The sequence below is a fragment of the Ceratotherium simum genome, chromosome 9 (genome assembly GCF_057802395.1).
Source record: "Ceratotherium simum simum isolate JZ-2026a chromosome 9, ASM5780239v1, whole genome shotgun sequence".
NCBI classification, from domain to species: Eukaryota; Metazoa; Chordata; class Mammalia; order Perissodactyla; family Rhinocerotidae; genus Ceratotherium; species Ceratotherium simum.
The window spans coordinates 21,473,147-21,480,971 of NC_141908.1; the positions used below are offsets into that span (position 1 = coordinate 21,473,147).

At 45.9% G+C, this 7,825-nt stretch overlaps 1 pseudogene; it reads left to right on the forward strand.

The window, feature by feature from the left end:
- The first annotated feature begins 2,531 nt into the window (after positions 1-2,531).
- On the forward strand, positions 2,532-3,342 carry LOC101408976 (ras-related protein Rab-40C pseudogene; annotated as a pseudogene).
- The last annotated feature ends 4,483 nt before the right edge of the window (positions 3,343-7,825 follow it).

Below are 7,825 nucleotides of genomic sequence, written 5' to 3' on the forward strand. Positions count from 1 at the left end.
AAGGATGTGCAGCTATGACACACAACTATCTACTAGGGCTTTGGGGGAAAAAATAAATAAAATTATAAAAGACAGATGTATATATAACAGGTTAAATTTAGATGAGGATGGAGAGAAAGCCCAAGAACAGATAAATTAGGCTAATAAAAGGAACAGACAGACAGTTAAAGCGTGGCTATTGGGTTTTCTGTGAGGACTCCTAAAGAGAGCATCAGAGAGACAAGAATGCTGCATTTTTGCTAAGGGAAGTTGGCACAAAGAGGATGTTCCAAGGAAAAAACTCATTATGAAGATCCATTTCACCATGGGCCAAAGCATCTCCCAGTGAGGGAGGATGAGGTGGGGACCTGCATGACCAGTTCAAATGGGTCATGAAAGTTCCAGGAAGTCAGATATTTGAAACGTTCATACAGACAAAAAGCTGGATTTATTTGGTGAGAGAGGAAAAGGGTGAGACTGGCCTTAGGAAGAGATGGCAAGAGGTGGGGAGAGAGGAAGATTAAACAAGATGAGCTTTAGATGGTGAAAGAAGAGAAAGATAGAGATGAACGAGAGATTCAACAAAGAGAACAGGGTGAAGATAATGTTTCCTGAGGAAAGCAGAAAGGATAGCAGACCTCAGTGGATACAAGGGGAGCAACGAGAGGGACTTGGCATGCTACTGCTGGTCTGAAGATCAAGGAGGCCATGTGAGAGGAATGCGAGCAGTCTAGCCAGCAAGGAATAGGGACCCCAGTCCTACAACCTCAAGGAAATGAATTCTGTCAATAACTTGAATGAGCTTCGAAGTGGATCCATCCCCCAACCCACTCAGACAAGAGCCCAGCTCCGTCTTGATTCTGGCTTTATGATATCCTGAGCACAGAACCAAATTAAGCCCACCTAAACTTCTGACCTACACAACTTTGAGCTAATAAAAGAAAGTTGATTTAAGCAGCTTAGTTAGTAGTAATTTGTTATGCAGCAGTAGAAAATCAATACAGCAGCAGTGACAGTCACTAATGTGGCTTTCCTGATAATCTGATTCTTCTCTCTTCCACAATGACACTGAAGATTCTTCTATCCTCCAGGACAACATCTTTACTGTCTGTGGTTAGGGCAAGCCATTTGACCAGTGGTTAGTTGAAGTAGCATGTGTCACTTCTCAGATAGCATATTTAATTAGTTGTGCCAGATGCTGTATAGCTCCTATCTTCATGCCACAGGGATTCTGGAAGCTTATGATAAAATGAAGTCTTCGTTAGCCTGGGTCCTTGCTTGGTGCAATGAGCAGAGACCCCTTGCTGACCTCAGTTAAACATTTAGTGAGAATAAGAAATAAATTGTTGTTGTGATAAACTCCTGAGGTTTTGGGGTGTTTTGTTACTTTAGCTTGACCTGGACTATTATTTCTACTATAGAAATTCAAAATACCAAGAAATATGGGAGGGGAGGGGGGGGACAGATTTTAAAAAGAGAAAGTGAGAAAGTAAGTCTCTCTAAGTGGGTGACTAAGCAGAAAACTGAATGAAGTGATAAAGTCAGCCATGTGAAGATGTGAGGATAAAATGCTCCAGGCATAGAGAACAGAAAGTGGAAAAAGCCTAAGAAGAAGTGGGCTTGGCAAGCAGGAGAAACAACATGGACAGTGTGCCTAGAGTACAGGAATCAAGAAGTAGGCAGGGGACAAGTCACACAGACTTACAGGCCATGGTGAGGGATTTGTATTTTATTCAAAATATATTAGAACTTCATCCACATGGGGTGAATTTTAGGCAGCAGAGAATATCAATCAAGACAGGTAGGTTAGGCTTTAGTAACAAAAAGAAAATCTCAGTGGCTTAAAACAATACAGATTTTTCTCATGATTGCACTGTGTCCATCATGGGCTGGGTAGGGAAGCTGCTCTCCGTAGTGACCATCTTTATCCTCACCCTAGGACCCAGGCTGGTGGAGTCACCACTGTCTGGAACATGCCAGTCTCTGCGGCAGTGGGAAGAGTAAATTCTGGAGGGTCTCGAATCAGCAAATTAAATCAGCTCCAACTCAGTAATGCAGGTGTCATTTTTGCTTACAACTTATTGGCCAGAACAAGCCACATGACCCCAACCACCCACAGGAAGGCAGGTAAGCGCAATTCTACCAGATATCCAAAGGGACAGGGGGGCAGTGTGGTTAGTGGGTAACACTAATGACTACCACAGGAGTGACTTGATATGATTTCTATTTACAAATATCACTTTGGCTATGATGTGGAGAATATATTGAGGCAAGAGCAGAAGCAAGACACCGGGTTAAGAAGCTATTGCGGCTATCCATGAAAGATATGCTGGTGGTACGGAGGGAGTCAGCACAGGCTGGAACCTCAGGCTGAGGCGAGGCAGCGGCGCAGAGGAACGGGCGCACCCTCCACGAATGCCCTGCGGCGGGGCGGCGGCAGAGGTCGGCGAGAGGGCTCCGGGCGCCGGGCGGGCACGCGGCCTCCTCTCCCGAGCTCCAGCGCCGCCAGCGCCGCGGACAGGCGGGTGCGGCCTGCGTGCGCGTGAGCGACGATGGGGACCCAGGGCCGCCCAGTCAAGAGCTACTGACTACCTACTCAGGTTCCCGCTGGCGGGCGACAGCGACGTGAGCAAGGGCGAGATCCTGCAGGACAGCGCGGCCGAGTCCCGTACTCCTACAGCAACTGAATCAGTGACTACGAGACGACCACCATCCTGCGGGAAGGCCGGCGGGTGAGGCTGGACCTCTAGGACCCGTTGGGCCAAGGCATGTTCAGCACCATCTTCAGGTCCTACTCTGGAGGCGCGGAGGGTATCCTCATCAACCGCTGGCTGTTAGACAGCATCGAGCTGTGGACCAAGGAGATCTATGAGCATGCGCCCAGGGTCCCCCGGATGCTGGTTGCCAACCCGCTGAGCCAGGCCTTCAAGTGGCAACTCTCCCGACTGCGCAGGCGCGCGCCTGCGCGCAGAACTGCATGCCCGAGGCCCGCGGGCCCTGCAACGTCCAAGTCGAGTCCCTCACCGAGCTGTCCCGCGTCGTGCTCTTGAGGGACAACATGGAAAAGATCTGGAGACTTAACAGAGTGTTCAGCTTGCAGGACCTCTGCAGCTGGCCCCTCGTCCCCTGCAGCCCTGGACACCTCATCGACAAGCGCCACTTCCGGTCACCATCAAGAGCCACCTCAGGTCCTGCTCAATGGCCAATGGCATGAACGCCGTCGTGATGCACGGGCGCTCCTACTCGCTGGCTAGCGGGGTCGGGGGCGGTGGCAGCGAGGCAACAGCCTCACGAGGTCCAAGTCCATTCCGCCTTTTCCCCTGGTCCCAGAACTGCTCACCGAGCAACTGCAAGATCTCCTAGCGGGGCAGCCGGGCGCTGCCCGGTCCAGACGGCTGTGAGAGGGCTGTTGGTTGGGGAACGCTCCTCGCCAGGCGCTGGGCCCGGCTGTGAGCAGAGAAGACTGTGGCCACACTTGCCTCCTGGGAAGCGTGGGGACGCACCTCGAGGGCTTGGTGCGCTCAGCCAGAATGAGCTCCACCGAAGGCGGAGGGCTGCGCTCCTGGTGCTGCGCAGGTCTTGGCGGAACAAGCCTCGGACCCTGCGGTGCGGCTGAGAAGCTGCCGGGAGGCGTTTTACCTGGCCCCAGGCGGCTGTCCCTGGGGACCTGGGAGGCCTGGCTCGCCTTTCCTATTTATATAGAATATGTTTCACTCCTTTTGTACATTTTCAAAGGGCCAGCAGGGAATCCTCGATGCAGCCAAGTGGGGAGCCCACGTCAACTGTAGGCACCAGCTTGGGAAGTTTGGAGAGGGAGGGGATTTAAGGGGAAGACGGGAAGGAATCCGCGGTCGAAGTTTGAATTCCCATGCACTTCACAGGGGGCTGTGGGAGCTGCGCAGGCGCCAGTGGGCACACACTGGGCAAGTGAATCCTTCGGAAACTTGGGGTAGCAATCTCGGACGCCTGGCTACAGGTACCGGCCTTTGTGAGCACGATGGTTTAAAAAAAAATGGTATCTCATTTTAAGGTTGAGCAAACACAACAGTGGTGATGGATTGGGAAACAGAAAGAAGTTTCAAGAGTGACTGCTAAGTTTTGGCCTGAGCACCTGGGTGAATTAAGGTGTTCATTGCTAGGTAGAATGTTAATTATAAGAGTTGGGTTAGAGATGGTGGTAGCAAGAGGCTTACTTTTAACAACAGGTTAATGTTCAGTGCCTAGGTTTACCAGACTGAAGCCCAGGGGAAAGGTTGAGGAGCCATCGCCTTAGAGATGATATGGATATCTGAGAAATCACCATGAGACCATCTAAGAAATGAGTTTTATAGAGAAGATAAGAGGACAAAGGACTGAACGCTGGGACACTCCAACCTTTAGAGCTCAGGATCTGGAGGGGTCAGAAATGAGGCTGAGAAGAAACAGTGAAGGAAAAGGAAAGTCGGAATAGTATGGCGGTTCCAAAAGCTAAATTAAGAAGTGTTTTGCAAGGAAGGAATGAGTGACCAACTTTAGCAAATGCTGCAAAGAGATGAAGATAGTGGCCAGATGGACCTCAACAACAAGCTAAACTCAACGATTGGACAGGATTGAGAAGAGACTAGATAGTGAAGGAATGGAGACGGTGACTACAGGCAAGAACTTGGAGTTTTGCTGTAAAAAGACATAGAGAAATTGGGTACATACAGGGGGTAATGTGGGTAAAAGTATGTTTTGATTATTATCCTTTAATATCAGAGACTAACAGTGTATTTGTATTATGATGGGAAATTGGTGAGGCAGAGAAGATGTGGAGTAACCACTGGAGCAAATTCCCTCAGAGGGAGAGAGGAATTAGGACACAATGAATGCAGACTCACTTTGAAAAGTTTAATGTGCTAATTCAGGGAAGTTCTATTAGTAGGTGTAAACTATGCCCTCTAGAAAGAAAAACTCAGCTCTGACTTTAAATTGTCAGTGATAAACTCTGAGAAAAAAACATAGAAGTGCATTAAAAAATTCTAAGAGATGACTTCAAACAATCCTAAACTTTCTACAGCTTGAGGCGTAGCATCAACACTGTATAATTTAGATTGGGAGGTCCAGCTGATTTAGTGACCCTAAAATCACACCAAAAGAATACAAACTTCATTGTTAATGTCCTTGTAAGATTCTCCTGCCTGGTTCAAATTAAAAACTCTCCCAAGAGTTCCCTCAGTTACAAAACAAAGAAATATGCTCTAATCAATATGTGTAATTATGCATATTATAGTGTGAAGATGATCCGCTTGTCTCTTGGAAATTTATGGTAACCACATTTTAATGGTGCTCTCCTGGGGTTTCAACACAGTCTCTGGTTCCTGGGCTGTTTTTCTCCTCCCAATATCTACAATACTATATAAAGGGGATTGTACTCACCCCCCATTTTACTCTCTACCCTACTGCTCCAGGGTATCAGCTGTCACCAGTCCTGCTAGGTTAGGGCCTCACCCTTATGAACTTATTTAACCTTAATTACCTTATTAAAGACCTTATCTCCAAATACAGTTAAAATGGGGATTAGGGCTTCAACATATGAATTTTAGGGGCACACAATTCATTCCATAGCAATCATCTTTCTAATAAATGTGATGGCAATTCTGGCTTTACTTGAATAATGTGCTTTATTTCATATTTTTGAAAACTCCATCCTTACAAAAATTCTTATTAATCCCTCTCAGTTTCCGTGACACTACCCTTTCTTGATTCTGCCTATTCCACTTATTTTATTGGTCACTCCTACTCAGTTTCCATCCAAATTTCTCTTCCCACACATTCCCCTAATTGTTGTTAATCTCTAGGCTTGGTCCTAAGGCCTCTTCTTATCTCACTTAAAATGATTTCACTAAGGGATATTAATCATGCCATAGCTCAAACATGATATGCCTACTTCTGACACAATTTTTTTTTAATTTTATTTATTTTTTCCCCCAAAGCCCCAGTAGATAGTTGTATGTCATAGCTGCACATCCCTCTAGTTACTGTATGTGGGAGGCGGCCTCAGCATGGCCGGAGAAGCAGTGCGTCGGTGCGTGCCTGGGATCCGAACCCAGGCCGCCAGCAGCGGAGCACACGCACTTAACCACTAAGCCATGGGGCCGGCCCCTGACACACTTTTATAACCCTAGTCCAGACCCTTTCTTGAGCCTCAGAATTATGTGTGTTCACTTTCTACTGAACATCCTGGAATCTATTGAACATCTCTGACTAGGATAGACACAAAAGCCCAAACAGCAGTAGGTGCTAAATACATATTTGTTGAGTTCATTCAGTTCACCCACTCATTCATTCAAAAATATTCATCGATTACCTTCTAAATAGCAGACATTGTTGTAGGTGCTTGGAATACATCAGTGAACAGAAAAGGGCAAGGTCCTTGTCCTCAAGGAGCTTCCATCATAGTAGATTACAGACAATGGTTAATAAACATACTAAATAAATTAATTATACAGTATGATGGAAGGTGTTAAGTACTAAGATTAAAGAAAATGTAGACCAAGGTAAAAGGGATCAGGGATAGGTCAAGGGGCAGTTTGAAGGATTATATTAGAAGGTCAGGGGAATCTCATTGAGAAAGGGAGATTTAAACAAAGGTTTGAAGGAGGTGAGTGAATAAATACAGTTGTACCACAGTCATCTCAAGTATAATAAGTCTAAATTCTCCCTTCAACAAGTCTCTTACCTGGAATTCCTGATGTGATTTCCACTCATTTTTCTACTAGGATGACCATGTAAATTTATCTGCCAAACTGGGACACACTGGAGAATAAAAGGATGGTACTACAGGCGTTAACCAGACAGCCCTAGACAAACTTGGATGTGTGGATGAGTGAGTGACCAGCTGTCACCCCAGTCAAAAACCTGTCAGTCATCCTTTCTTCCTATCCCTCATCCTTCTTTTCCCCCCATCTTCTCCCAATAGATCACTGAGTCCTTTTATATTACCTCCAGAGTATTTCTTTTTCTCCATTACTACTACTGTTGTCTTAATTCAAGATCTCAGGATCTCTGACTAGGATAGACACATGAGCTCAAAAAAGTTCCCTCTGTCTCTCCGTCTGTTCCTCCTCAAATCCTTTCCCTATACCTCAAACAAATCTTAAACACTCAAATCTAATCCTAACACTCTCATTTAAAATATGCTTCAGGAGAAAGAGGGGAGTGAAGGGTTTGAGTACAGAGTACATACAGAGGCTGACAAGAGTCCCTGCTGGTTCCAGGCACCCTTCTCTGTCACCCATCACCTACTCGTGATGGGGGTGTAGGCCAACCCCCCTGTGAGTTCCTGCTGCAATCTAGCCCCACCAAATGCTTCTCTGGAAGGTAAGAACGTGGGGGAATCAGCTAGTTTATCTTGAAATCCACAGTTTCTGCAATTTCAAGTCTAAAACTCAGTGCCTCACAAAGATTAAATGCCTATTATTGTCCTCAAGATGTGGGAAATTAAAAATATATCAGATCTCTCTATATTTCCTATTTCAGTCCAAATGAATCCAATTAGGTTTCACTGCAAACTATAAAATACTCTAGGCCTATTTCCTCTTTAAATTGATTATAAATGTTGATGCTCTTAAGTATAAGTGCAAATTAATCTAGGGAATTCCATGAAATTTTATTTCTTAATTAAGCAATTTAAACTAAATTACTTAACTGAAATGACTACGCTGGCTCCTAAGATTGTTCAAGGTCAGACAAATGTAATCAAATGTAACATAGTGCTTTTTCACTCGGTATAAACCTTTTCATCAAACTCATGTCACTTCTCTGGACTTGATAGCGAGGAGAGGTGCACTCTTGAGCCAGGTGGTCTCTAGAGACTGGGACCAAG